The sequence below is a fragment of the Misgurnus anguillicaudatus genome, chromosome 12 (genome assembly GCF_027580225.2).
Source record: "Misgurnus anguillicaudatus chromosome 12, ASM2758022v2, whole genome shotgun sequence".
In the NCBI taxonomy this organism is placed as follows: domain Eukaryota; kingdom Metazoa; phylum Chordata; class Actinopteri; order Cypriniformes; family Cobitidae; genus Misgurnus; species Misgurnus anguillicaudatus.
This window is the reverse complement of record NC_073348.2, coordinates 5,940,275-5,954,649: the sequence shown is the minus strand read 5'-3', so window position 1 is coordinate 5,954,649 and position 14,375 is coordinate 5,940,275. Positions and strand designations below refer to the sequence as shown.

General features: G+C 40.5%; 2 long non-coding RNA genes across 2 annotated transcripts; one reads left to right on the top strand and one right to left on the bottom strand.

The window, feature by feature from the left end:
* Positions 1-257: 257 nt before the first annotated feature.
* LOC141369140 (uncharacterized) lies at positions 258-3,289 on the bottom strand. The gene is made up of 3 exons (XR_012372701.1): positions 674-3,289; positions 534-584; positions 258-453 (listed from the first exon to the last, which is right to left on the bottom strand). It is a non-coding gene; the product is annotated as an uncharacterized lncRNA (long non-coding RNA).
* Positions 3,290-6,577: 3,288 nt separating this feature from the next.
* LOC141368960 (uncharacterized) lies at positions 6,578-7,525 on the top strand. The gene is made up of 2 exons (XR_012372376.1): positions 6,578-6,865; positions 7,025-7,525. It is a non-coding gene; the product is annotated as an uncharacterized lncRNA (long non-coding RNA).
* The last annotated feature ends 6,850 nt before the right edge of the window (positions 7,526-14,375 follow it).

The window sequence follows — 14,375 nt, the reverse complement described above, 5'->3', positions numbered from 1 at the left end:
TTTAATTAACAATTTCATTATATATTTAACGATTTATTTAATTATTTCAAGATTTATTTATTGATTTAATTTTGAGTAAATTGGCTCTCCATATGAATGAGACAAGGCTTTCAAAAAGAACTCTTTTATTTATTTATTTTTATTCATTTTTAAAAATTTTAAACATTTAATTGTCATAACAAATTTAATGCCATTTTATTTTATTATAAAAATTAATATATGATAAAAAACTATTTACAAAATGTGATCAAGAATAATACAAAAAACTTTAACATTAATTAATAATTAATAAAACAAGAACATTAAAAAATAAGAACATAATAATTTTAAAAACTATTTACAATAAAAAACACAGATCAAAATACATTAAATTGAATTAATTTATTTAAAAATCAATGTCCTTCAAAAAACTAAAACCCAGAGTGCTCGAGACCTCTTTCGCCATGTCTTGTTCTGAAAGGAAGAAGAAAAGTTAGTTATGCCACTGAGTTCTTCATGCAGCGGAAATACAGAGTCCACAATTGAACACCTACGTTGTTGCTCCTCGAAGCCTTGATTCGGGTTCCCCACATCACAAGTGATTCCTTCAATAAAACAAAGCAATGGTTTAATTTTTAGGCTAGAATGGAACATTGTACCCTCGCTAAGATTACACTTGTCACGTAAGACTTACCCAGCAGCTCCTCGATGAGGTCTGCCTCCTCCCTTGTAATAGGAGAGGGGGCCCTCTGCATATAATAGTCACAAGGTAACAATGCCATTAAGGACGGGTTGAAGAGGGGGGTTGGAGGAGCAGGAGAGCAAGTTGGAGGAAATTCAGGAAAGGGGGAGAAAGAAATGTCCAAATCAAGACTGGGGCTCAAGGGAGAGGTGGGAGTTGGGGAGGTGACAGTGGGGCTGAGGGAAAAGGTGGCATGTGGGAAGGTGACAGTGGGGCCGGCTTCAATTGTGGCAGGGATGGGACATGGAGGGGGAGCTGGAGTGGTGAAGGCAGGGATGGGACAATGCGGGGGAGCTGGAGCGGTGGAGGCAGGGATGGGACATGGCGGGGGAGCTGGAGTGGTGGAGGCAGGTGGGTCATCGTTTTGCTCAACTGGAAAAGCAAGAGAGACACAGATCAGTTTAATTGCATGTTATAGGAGAGTTGTGGAGCAGCATCAAGACTTCAGTAAAAATCTAGGACCTACTTGCACTCTCCTGCAGCTCCACTAGGGTCACCATGGGGATGGCAGGTTTGCTGGCCGCCAGCTCCGCCAAGGCCCTCATGGTGACCCCCCACTCCATTTTTTTTATAATTTGAGCCTTCTCATTGGTCTGAAAAGGAGAAAAATAACCTTGTTGAGTAACAGTTTCATTGAGCACAAATAATTAATTAAATGTCTAACACAAATTACTTACAGACATATCTTCATGATATTTATATAAATGTTTCTCGAAACATTTATAGTATTTGTTGCACAAGGGGCAGGTTTGATCACCAAGGACAACCCTGCCCCTTGCCAACTTTTGCCACAGCTGGCACTCCTGTACATTCTCAATTTTGTGGGTCACCCGCAGGTGCTGTTTAAAATTGACTATGTGCTTGTTGCACAGTGGGCACTCAGATTTAGGGGTCTGGTGAAGAAAAAAAAAGAGAAAGGAAATCACTTGACATTGTCTATTAAGCATGTAAAAGCAAGGACAAGGACAGTGTAGATACTTCTGCCTTAAAAATGCAACGTTAAAAGGTCAAATTTAGCTCACAAGCACATAGGTACAATGCAAAGGCCAGAGGTCAAAGTCAGCTCATATGGATGCAGGCCTGCCACTGATGCTGTAAAATACAAATGTGAGACTGCAAACACACATGCATTAACCTCTGAGAGTGTTAAATGTGGATGGCACATGTAAAAGACAAAAGCACATAGGTACAATGCAAAGGCCAGAGGTCAAAGTCAGCTCACGTGGATGCGAGGCCTACCACAGATGATTTAAAAGACAAGTGTGAGACTGCAAAACCACATGCTTTAACATCTGAGAGTGTTAAATGTGGATGGCACATGCAAAAGACACAAGCATATACTTACAATTCAAAGGTAAGAGGTCAAAGTAAGCTCACCTGGATGCAAGGCCTACCACAGATGGCGTAAAAGACAAGTGTGAGACTGCAAAACCACATGCTTTAACATCTGAGAGTGTTAAATGTGGATGGCACATGCAAAAGACACAAGCATATACTTACAATTCAAAGGTCAGAGGTCAAAGTAAGCTCACCTGGATGCAAGGCCTACCACAGATGATGTAAAAGACAAATGTGAGACTGCAAACACACATGCTTTAACATCGGAGAGTGTTAAATGTGGATGGCACATGCAAAAGACACAAGCACAAAGGTACAATGCAAAGGCCAGAGGTCAAAGTCAGCTCATGTGCATGCGAGGCCTACCACAGACGGCGTAAAAGACAGGTGTGAGACTGCAAAACCACATGCTTTAACGTCTGAGAGTGGTAAATGTGAATAAAACTTGCAAAACACACAAGCACATAGGTACAATGCAAAGGCCAAAAGTCAAAGTCAGCTCACACGGATGCAGGCCTGCCACTGATGCTGTAAAATACAAAAGTGAGACTGCAAACACACATGCTTTAACATCTGAGAGTGTTAAATGTGAATAAAACCTGCAAAACACACAAGCACATAGGTACAGTGCAAATGTCAAAGGTCAAAGTCAGTTCACATGGATGCAGGTCTACCACAGACAATGTAAAAGACAAAGGTGAGAGTGCAAACACACATGCTTTAACATCTGAGGGTGTTAAATGTGAATAAAACCTGCAAAACACACAAGCACATAGCTACAATGCAAAGGTCAAAGGTAAAAGTCAGCTCACATGGATGCAGGACTGCCACTGATGCTGTAAAATACAAAAGTGAGAGTGCAAACACACATCCTTTAACATCTGAAATGTTAAATGTAAATGGCACATGTAAAAGACACAAGCACATAGTTAATTGTGGATGGCACATGTACATGCACATTACATGATGTAAAAAGACTATAATTAGTGCAAAACATTACATTTGAAAGAGATTTAAAAGAGACTTACATGTGGCATGACTGCAGCATTCAAATGACATGTGCTTTAACACAAATTTGTTACGTCTGCCAGAGAAGGCATATTTACAAATATCTTGCTCAGAGAAACTTTTAACTCTTTCCTGACTCTAGTGCATTAGAAAACCATGCATTTTACATGGGTTTATATATGTAATGTACTTTTCTAATGTCTAATCATAAAGTATAATAATGCACATATGACAAAGATTGTGTGCACAGGCCTTGTATGCACACATGACACACATTAATACTGCTTTTATCCATTTAGATCATAGAGGTTAAAGGTCACAGTGTGCTCACAGGCCCTGTCTGCACATTAAGCACATATGACACACAGTGTGAACACAGGCCCTGCATGCACATTAAGCACATATGACACACTTTAACCTCTTTGACCTTAAGGGGTAAAAGCATCATTAAAGGTCACAGTGTGAACACAGGCCCTGTTTGAACATTAAGCACATATGATACACAGTGTGAACACAGGCCCTGCATGCACATTGTGCACATATGACACACTTTAACCTCTATGATCTAAAGGGATTAAAGCTTTATTAAAGGTCACAGTGTGCTCACAGGCCCTGTCTGCACATTAAGCACATATGACACACATTAATCATGCTTTTATCACTTTAGATTATGAAGGTTAAAGGTCACAGTGTGCATGCAGGCCCTGTATGCACATTATACACATATGACACACAGTGTGAACACAGGCCCTGCATGCACATTATGCACATATGACACACATTAAGCCTTTTTAATGTTTGTCATCTGTGCATAATGTTCATGCACATCAAATTTGAAACTATTTACATATTAAAAAGTTAGACTAGAATTTTAAGTTTACCTTAAAAAGTTAGACTAGAATTTTAAGTTTACCTTAAGTTTACCTTAAAATTTGAAACTATTTACATATTAAAAAGTTAGACTAAAATTTTAAGTTTACCTTAAAAAGTTAGACTAGAATTTTAAGTTTACCATAAGTTTCCCTTAATATTTTGGGCTACCCAAACTTTCACCAGTAACATAGGAGAATAAAGCAACTCAGAGACAAGTTTCAACACTTAAGATTTCATTTATTAAAAAACACAACAGGAAGCAACAACAGCAACAGCATCATCAACAGCAACAATTTAAAAAAATGCAGAACGGGGCAAAAGGGGGCAGAACGGGGCACATTGGGGCAGAACGGGGCAGAACAGTTCACAACGCAGAAAGAACGGGGCAAAACAGTAAACAACGGTGAAAGAACGATGCAGAACGGGGCACATTTGCAACGGGGGAAAGAACGGGGCAAAACAGTTAAAAACGACGAAAAAAACGGGGCAGAACAGTTCAGAACGCAGATGGGTAAGAATGGGGCAGAACGGGGCATAACAGGGTAGAACAGTCCAAAAATCTCACTTCTTTTTCTGTGAACGCTTCTTCAGCATGTTCTTCACCTTTTTCTGGGCCACCTTTGCCTTGGCAATGGCCTGTGGAGTGAAGACCTTTTGGACCTTTGCACGTTTCGGTATCCCTGGTGTCGATTTGGCGCTGGAGGGGCTTTTCATCACCTTCTGGATGCTCCTTTTATGTGGGTTCCTTTTCAGTGGCGTCAGTGTCACCGTCACATTTCTACACTGCGCATTCGCCGATGGTCCAGCCCTGTGGTCTTCCGAGTTAGACTGTTGAAGAGAGAGAGAGAGAGACAGGTTAGCAACTGACAGGATGTACAATTTACAATGGACAGGACAGGTGACAAACCCACCTCGTCAGACTCCAATGCAGACACGTCAGACTCCTGCAACAACGGCTCGTCTTCGTCCTCGGTCGTCGTCGCCGAGGACATCGACTCGGAGTCGTGCTGTACCATCGCAGCACGCCGCTTCCCGGATGCCTTTTTTGGCCTGCTCTCGACCGGCTTTTCTGGTGTGGCATCCGGCCCCTCCAGCGCCATCTCAAAGATCTTACGATGCTCCCACGCCTGCTTCGCTGACAGATTGCAGGCATAAAATTTGTCTGCCGTGCGCGTATCGTGGCACATGAAACGGGCCATCTTGGTTCGGCTCTCCGTGTCGGCCGTGTTCCGTGCCTGCAAAGAGAAAATTAAGAAAAGAGGACGTTAGACATGTTAAACACGCAAACAAACAGAAGTTCAAACCCAGGGGCCCCACAACTTACATGGGTCGCAATGGCGGACCGGAGATCTGTAAACGTGGGGCTACCTGGAAGCCCCATATCCGTCCACGCCGCTTGAAAATAATTGTTCAGGTTTTTGCTTGGTTTTTTTTGACGAAGTGAAGAAAAAAAAGGTAGCCCCAGGCCCGCCCACAAACTTGTTACTGGTGAAAGTTTATTGGGTAGCCCAAATTTTGAAACAGACTGCTGTGACAAGGAGGATGCCGTGAGGAAACTTTCAGTGGCCCTAGAGGTCCATCCATCCGTATTGAGCGCTACGTGAGCAGTGGCGGACAATTCTTTTAGAATTTCGCCTCGTGTCTCATCATACAGTTTTGGAATTACAGCGGTGCCGAAGTGCCGGGGGGAGGGAATATTGTACCGCGGCTCGAGTACTTTTATCAGCTGACGAAATCCTTCATCCTCAATCACGCTGTATGGCTGCATATCTTTTGCTATAAACATCCCCAACGCTTTAGTTATGGCTGTTGCCCTGTCTGATTTATCGCCGAGAGGCTGCTTAAATGCTGCAGAGAGTAAAAGTTGTTTCCTTACCGGCTCTCTCCTCCTTACGCTGTCTACAGACACATTGGGGTGATGTCTTCTCAGATGAACTGACATATTCGAAGTGTTTCCATTAGCATATTGAATGCGTGTTTTACAATACTTGCACACAGTCGCAGTTTTATCAATTGTTTTTTCCCGCTGTCATCACTGGTAACATTAAATCCAAAATGTTCCCACACACCAGACTTATACGACGCTGGTGCATCCTCTAACTCCGGGCAGTCTTCATTTTCTCTCCCACTTGCCATTTTAATACGAAATTTAATCTGCACCACTCACTCTCCACACCAGTCAACTCTTCTTTCGCGCGAAAGGGAAAAATGCTATCTGAGGTCACGTACAGGGCACAAAACTACATTGAGCATGCGCATGCCATGAACCGTCGAACCGGGCGGTTCACACACGCTCCGAACCGAGACAAGCGAACCGAACGGTTCGGATTTTTTTCATGAACCGTGCAACCCCTAGTGGAAAGTTGTTTATCTGTTTCAAACTCAGCTCTTACCTATGTCTGGTTTTTTGGATGTTTTCAGATGTGTGTGTGTATGTGTTAAAAATCCATGACGTATGTTGTCTTGCACTTATCTTTTTGGGTGTCAACCCATCTTATAAAAAGAGCTTGCAGACAAAGAATCGGAGAGAGACAGCTTGAGTATTTCTTGATGAGAAATCTCTCTGGTTCTTTCCCTCGCGAGTGATTTAAACCTGAATTCTTGGTCTGACGTGTCTTAATTATTGTTAAGGTAATTTGAATAAACCTAACATTTTGGTCCTTCAAGCCGGATTCCAACATACCCGGAGATCAGCAGTGGAGGAGACAAGCCGAAGCCCGACGTCGGCCGAATTCGTCTAAGAGTTCGAAGCAAAGCCCTGGGAGGTGAGAATTCCTCGCCAGGCCGGCATTTAGGTTTCCTCTGCTGATGATCCCGGATTGACGGAATTCGAAGCAAGACACAAATCAGGCGCAGTGAATTGGGTAAGTTGCTTTATTGGTATTTTAATTGGTGGTTAGAGGCCCCAATAATCGTGGGTTAGAGGCCCCAGAAGCTGGATTGGTGGTTAGAGTCCCCAATTTGTATGGGTTAGAGTCCCAGATAACAGTCGAAAAGCCAAAAGACGGTTAGAGGCCCCAAGAGCTAAAATCCCGAAATTCAAATTTACTGATGAAGTGTTTATCCAATAATCGTGGGTTAGAGGCCCCGGGAACTGTTGAACAGCTGAGGGTTAGAGGCCCCAGAAGCTGGATTGGTGGTTAGAGTCCCCAATTTGTATGGGTTAGAGTCCCAAATAACAGTCGAACAGCCAGAGGGTTAGAGTCCCCAAGAGCTAAAATCCCGAAATTTTTTATTTTACTGTAGTGAAGTGTTTATTCTGTTTTTTTATTGATTTTGTTTTGAAATAAGACTAGGGGATCCTGAAGTATCGCCCCAAAAGTAAACCCTGAAGTGTTTACTGAAAGAATAGACCCTGAAGTGGTTATTCAGGTTTTTTTTTTAAGGGAATCCTGAAGTATTACCCTGTTGATAGTAAACCCTGAAGTATTTACTGAGTGTTGTAAACCCAGAAGTGTTTACTGAGAAATTGTTGAGAATAAACCCTGAAGTGTTTATTCTACTGTATTTTTGCTGTGTTTTTGCTGCGTTATTTGCTGTGTATATGTTTGTGATGTGCTCAGTGTGCTGGAAATCTAGCGGTGTTAACAAACCAGTTGTACGCTGAAGTAGGCACATTGAGTGATTTTTTTATCTGTGAATCGAAAGTTGTATTGTTGCATTGTTGTATTGCAATTTGAATCCCCGGGGATCGCTAATTGTATGTGTGTGATCGAATTATAGGTTATGATTCTGAATAATTTAGGACCGCTAATGATTTTAGATTTTAGGTAAATGAAGAAGTGAAAAAAGAAATATCAATGCTTAAGGAAGTTAAATGTAGAAAAGTGCAAAAAGTTTGTTGAAAATTTAGAGATGAAAGCAATGTTTAAAATAGGAAAAGTCAAATCAGAACGAGAAATATTAAGTGCAAGAGAATGGTTTGAAGGAAGTGTTAGAAGACAAGAAGGTATAAAAAGAAAAAAGTATAGAATAATGTATAAAAGTTTAAAAATAATGGTGGTGTGTAGACAGGAAAATAATAAAACAACCCCTGTAGTACGCACAACGGCGCTGGAGCCAGATCCTATCCCGTCCCCTGAAGCATTAGCACATGTTATATATCAATCATATGCAGGGGCAAGAGTAGATTTAGACAAAATGATTAATAGAGCTCCCCAGTATTATAATACCATAACAGCGTGGCTCAGCCGAAGAGTAACATGATCAACACCTTTAAAGATGTGAGAAATCTAGAGGAAGCACAAGATCTTTTGCAAATAGTTGTATTAAAAGAGGAAGTTCAGTGGACAATGAAAGCGAATGGTGCTTTCGATAAGATCTAACAAGAATTAGTTTCTTCCACTGTGTTTAGCTTTAATTGATTGCACTAAACAATTTGTTCAAACCGTGTTTTGAAAAATGAAATTAATGGCTTCCATGTTGTTACAAAAACATGGCACAAAGTTAGGACCTGTAGATTTTTATTCTAAGAAGTTAAATATGGTATGGTATACCAGCACTACCACCCTGTACAAGCAGTTTGTGCAGCAGCAATGGGTGTAGAAGTATTAGCTGAAATTATTTTATTTCACCATTTGAAATTTTTAATTACATATGTTGTAGATATTTTACTTTTAAAAACCTAAACTGAAGTTCTTATCACCTGCTCGACATATGTCTTGTATCACCGTGCTAATCTCACAACCACACATTCCCATTCAGAGGTGTAATACACTAAACCCAGCAATTGTAGGAGAACCTCGTTGTTGTATTGAACTAACAGATCAATGGGTTTTGGCCAGACCAGATCTAAAAGACCAACCATTAGAAAAAGGAGAAGTGTGGTTTGTAGATGGTTCGTGTTATAAAGATAGCGCAGGTAAAACTATCACAGGATATGCTGTGGTTAGCTCAGATCGAATTATAAAAGCAAGAACGTGGCTAAATACACATTCAGCACAAGCTGCAGAGAAATAATAGCTTTGAAAAGAGCATGTCTTTTGGAAAAAAGGCCAATCATTAACTGTCCAACCAGTTGTCAGTAAGCCTTTTTTTTTTTTTTTGTTAAATTTTTTTTGTTATTGTTGTTTTTGTTTTTTGTTTGGTAGTGTATTTGTTGTTTTTGATTCGAAAAACAATGGGAACTGAGAGGTAAGAAGACCTCTACGGGAAAGTCAATAACTGATAATTAATTGTTTGAGCCATGGGCTTTGCCAATGTCTCAACAGGAGGGAGTATAAAGTAATAGATGAACATTTTATAATCTATGGATTTAATTCATAGACTTTAAAAAAAGATGGACGACGCGACGTCGCCACCCACCATTGTAATGAATTGAAGCCAAAAATGTCCGACCACGGTCGCCGCCATGTTACGTAAAAACGTCAGTTTGGAGCCGAGGCATGCGCAGAATGAATCGTCCGTGAAGCCAGAGGCGGAGCCGCGGTATCAAACTTCCGCCCAAACGCTCGCGCGGCCAATTCAACCACTCCAATCATAACGACACGCCCCGTTTCTATAGCATCAAATTACAAGCTAAAATGAAACTTATCACAAAAATTAACACTTGAACATATATCAGCGTGATAACAACTACTTGAAAGGACCAAAACCATCTTTCGAAAACTTTTATTGGAAGTGTAAATATTTTTTTTATTTAGAGCAAAGTCCTATTCATTTGAATGGAGAGGGCGGGGTTATGACTTGTACTGCAGCCAGCCACCAGGGGGCGATCAAAGAGCCAGAGGCTTCACTTTTCAAGGCTTATGAGGCACACCCGATTTAATTACTACTAAAAAAAATTTTTGTAAAGCATGTACCATAAAGCATAATGCACAAGGAAATGTTAGAGTACTCAGAGGTAAATTCCCGGAACCAGAATACCCTTTTCAGAATTTTTGTATGGACTTCATTGAATTGAATCAGAGTGGTCCATACAAATACTGATTGCATTCCTGAGAAAATATATAGTAACAATGGTGCCCATTTTGTGAATGAGGTAATAAAGAGCAACAACCTAGATATCATTTTAAAGAATCATTGTGCATATCATCCACAAATTGCAGGACTGGTGAAATAAATAAATGTCACGGTAAAAGAATAGGGAAAAAATAAATAAATAAAATAAATGTATGGATGAAACTGTATTGTTTTAGTGAAGTTATATATCAGAATAACTCTAACTGTGAAATGACGTACTCCATTAGAGATAAGTTTTGGAATGTCCCTGCTAACCAGGGTTTAAATTGGGCCGGGGCCGTCCGGGGCTAAGCACCGGCACATAGGATGAAGGTCGCGCTCTGCTTTTGCCAGTGTACCTGCTGCGCTTGTGCGTGTGTACTCGCTGCGCTGGTGCGTGTGCACTGACGCGAAGGGAATAATGCGTTTTCATTCATTATGGGGCATACTTACCAACGCAAATTCAACGATTTGCGCGAGCAGATTACATACAAAGTCAATGCAAAGACGCAACCATGCGCGTCCTCGCACGGGGCGATGAAAATGACGCGAATTGGGCGCCGCAATTGCCGCGAAAACACGCGCTTTTCCCTTTAAATGCGTCTTCGCGCAAGTTATGCAACTCAAGCGAAAAAACTCAGAACTTCAAGAACGCGCTCTCACGCAGGATCATTTGACGAGAGAGAGAGAGAGAGACAGAGAGAGAGAGAGAGAGTGGTAATAATGGTGCCCACGTCGAGAAAACTTCATAGAAGACTAGAAACGTGTAAAGGATTAAAGCATGTATGTCACTCATCTAATTACATTATGTTAAGGATGACACTGGATATAACTATTATAGTTTAATAAAATAATGTATTTTGATTACACAAATCAAACCTAACTATATGATTGTTTTAGCTGCTGACCAGCATAGGGAATCTCTATGGCTAATTTATAAGAGTACTGTGTGTGGTACCTTTTCTTTTTAATTGAGTCTTTTTAGCCTATCTTATGCCTAGAATTATTCAAGGAGGTTGATTCTTTTAACTTCCTTTAAAGTTTGATCAGTTGTGCATAATGACATGTGCAACAAATGGATATAGGGTGTCAAACTCATAGATTTGCATCATTTAAAATTCAGAAGCTTTTTTTTAAATATTTTGGGTCAACCTCTGGCACAGCTTTAAAGCTGAAACTTATCAAATCCTATCAGAGGTCCAGAATGTCATTGACACACACCAGTGGCTTTGCTATCATCAGTATTAAACATGTTACCCCTTGAAGTACCCCTCCCCGCAGAGCCCCCCCACATAACAAATCCCAATTTAACCCCTGCTGCTAACCTCCCCTTTTCAGAAGAATGAAGAAGAACAAAACTTTAGTGATTATTTAAAAGCAATTTTTTCTAAATGAGAAGTGTTACAAGCAAACATACTGCCAGATTTTCTCCTCTCTCTGTGATACAGGAAGCAGCTGTCCAGCAAGGTGACTACATCTTAATCAAAGTAATCAAACGAAAAACTGGTACAGCTTGAAGTGGGAAGGATCTTATCAAGTTCTTATAACCACACCAACAGCAGTAAAATTGCAGAAAGACCTTCGTGGATACATCTCAGCCACATCAAGAAACAGTTGGTTTGTTCTGTTCAGGACAGTGAAGTAGTTGTTTAGTTAATCTAGGTAAGAGAAGTGTGGGTAAGTGAGTGGACCCGGAAGACTGTTTTTGTGACCCCTGTTTATTTTTCACGGGAGCAAGGGAAGTTTAACCTAGAAGATATTGTAGGTAAAATTAGTTAGCACTGTCCTGTCTACACAGAACAGAAGAAATGGCTGATTTTCTGAAAATAATCATTGTGTGTGATTCTAGCAACCATGCTGGTGTGTGAGACCCCGCCTGGCTGGATGAAGCAAGAGAAGCAGGATGAGCTTAAGAGAAAGGAGAGAGGCAAGTGGCAGCAGATGAAAGAAGGAAAGTATCAGAACACTTACGAGATCAACACAGAAATCACACAAACTGTTATGTCTGTTCAAAAAGCCCAAGTCAGGAATGAATCTGCATGCAGTTCCTGAACCCGTGATAGATGTTTCTGGCCGGTTTCCTGAATGTCTGGTATCAGCTTATTCACTGCAGTTTCTTAACATGACTTTGCAAAACCGCCTGCCACCTCCTGTGGATATTAAGAAACTGACTTTTAAGAACTTTATGAGCCTAACGTTTAATGTTAGTGATAAAATGTACGTTCCAGTCTACGTTCCTCCAAGTGCACAATTTATTTGTTATGAGAACACTGTGACTTTGGGAGATGAGATTTATCTTGGAAAAGTGCCCAAACAGAACTGTAAGCGCATATTCATGCCTTGTACAAAATAAATCAGGACATTTTAGACAATCCGAAGCTAACAGAGAAGTTGTGTGTACAAATTATTTCAACGCACCCAATGCCATGGGAACCACCCCACAGATGAACTTTGTGTGGTTGTGTGGCTTAGACATTTATCATCATCTTTCTACTGGGTGGAAGGGCCGGTGTGCCCCGCCCTACCAACAGATCACTCTTTTATCATCACCGCGAAGGAAGCTCAACATCGCACCAAACGAGATCTCTACAACAAACACGACTACCTGTGGGGAACGGATGTACCCAACGACCACAAGCTATGGTCCAACGGTCAGAAAGTTGGACTTGCTCTTTTTCCTTGGCTAGGAACTGGAAAACCTATGCTGAGAATGGAAACCATTGACTGTCGATTTGAGGTATTTCTTAATAGTACCACGGCAGCATTGAAAGATATCAAAGAAGAATTAACAGCCTACGTATGATGGACAAACGGGCCATTAACAACCTCACCATGCTTCGTGAAGCTGTTGAAAAAGACTATTATACAGCTGATGGTGTCTCCAAATGGTTGTTTGGAGGGTTGTCGGGTAAACGCCTTTTGAAAGTGTGTGTTGTTCCTGATTTGCATGTATCTGAGCTGTGTGTTACCCTGTGTTATGAAATTATTGAGAAAAATGATTCATTCTATGTTTTCAGACATGTATTTTATGGGAAACTTTGCAATGGATGATGATTATGAAGTATTTTCACGAGTCAATATTTCAGTTAAAACTGATACAATGATATAATGTTTTTGTTTGCTATGTTTTTATTTTTTCCTAAGATAGTTGATTACTAAAGTACATTAGAAGGTAGCGGGGTGTAACTGAAAAAGAAACAGGATAAATGATAAACAGGAGGGAATGTTGGAGAAAATGATTTTATTATCATTTATAGATGTGTTTCTTTTTAATAGATGTGTTTTTCATTTTAGGTTTCTCTGTAACTGAAACTAAGTAGATGTGTTTTACTAAACAAGTAGATGTATTTTTATTAAAGGGGGGGTTTAATGGTATTTCAAGCATTCTGACTTATTAACACAGTTATAGAGTTGTTTCCTCATGCTAAACGTAGGCAAAGTGTCAAAAATGCAGTTGGGCGTGTTTCAGAGTATTTCTGTGCCGAATGCACTTCGCCAGGGTTCGTACAAGTTTCGGCTAATTTTTTTCGATTACGGTTCTAAATGACGTTTCAGGGGTTTTCGATACGTATCACTACTTTATATGGGCTTCCGCCGAAAAACTTCCTCCGGAAAACCCCGCCCAACCGTCAGTCAGCGGGAGACGCTAGAGCTTGCTAACAGCTTATCACGCCACTCAGCCTTGTTTAATTTCAAAAGTCAACAATGGCACAACAAGAAGTGTGTTTTTGGATGTAAGGAGAAGACATCCAGCCTTATGGAAACAATGGATATAGTTTATTATCCGGATTAGCAGCGGAGTTTTGCGTGTGTGTTTGATGCGGTGGATTTTCAGAACCGGGTCATGACGAGTTGCACGCGTTAAGTAAGACTTCTGTCTTATGTTGGAAATAGGCGCGTGTATATTATATAAATGACACGAACATGTAGTGAATCATAAGTTAAAACAGTGTCGTATAGTGTTGCATGACTCGTACTCGCTCCTCCCGTGTTATAACTCCTCCTTCTTCATTTTTTCGTACGTTATCGGAAAGATTCGGTAAAGCTAATCTTTCTTTTATAAATCTAATTAAACTAAAGACTCTTCAGAGATATAAAGGATGTCATACTACTCCATAGGAACTCCAGATTAATATCAGAATTGCAGAAACAGCGTGTGTTACGTGAGCTTTAAAGTTTTCTCTGTAACAGAAAACAAACTATGTTTTACATTCTTTCTCTTAGCCACATAGATAGGAGAAGAGCACAAGCTGTACTTTGTGGTTTTGACACCTCCACCTCCAGTTCAGGATGGTGGAAAGTTGTTTATCTGTTTCAAACTCAGCTCTTACCTATGTCTGGTTCTTTGGATGTTTTCAGATGTGTGTGTGTGTATGTGTTAAAAATCCATGACGTATGTTGTCTTGCACTTATCTTTTTGGGTGTCAACCCATCTTATAAAAAGAGCTTGCAGACAAAGAATTGGAGAGAGACAGCTTGAGTATTTCTTGATGAG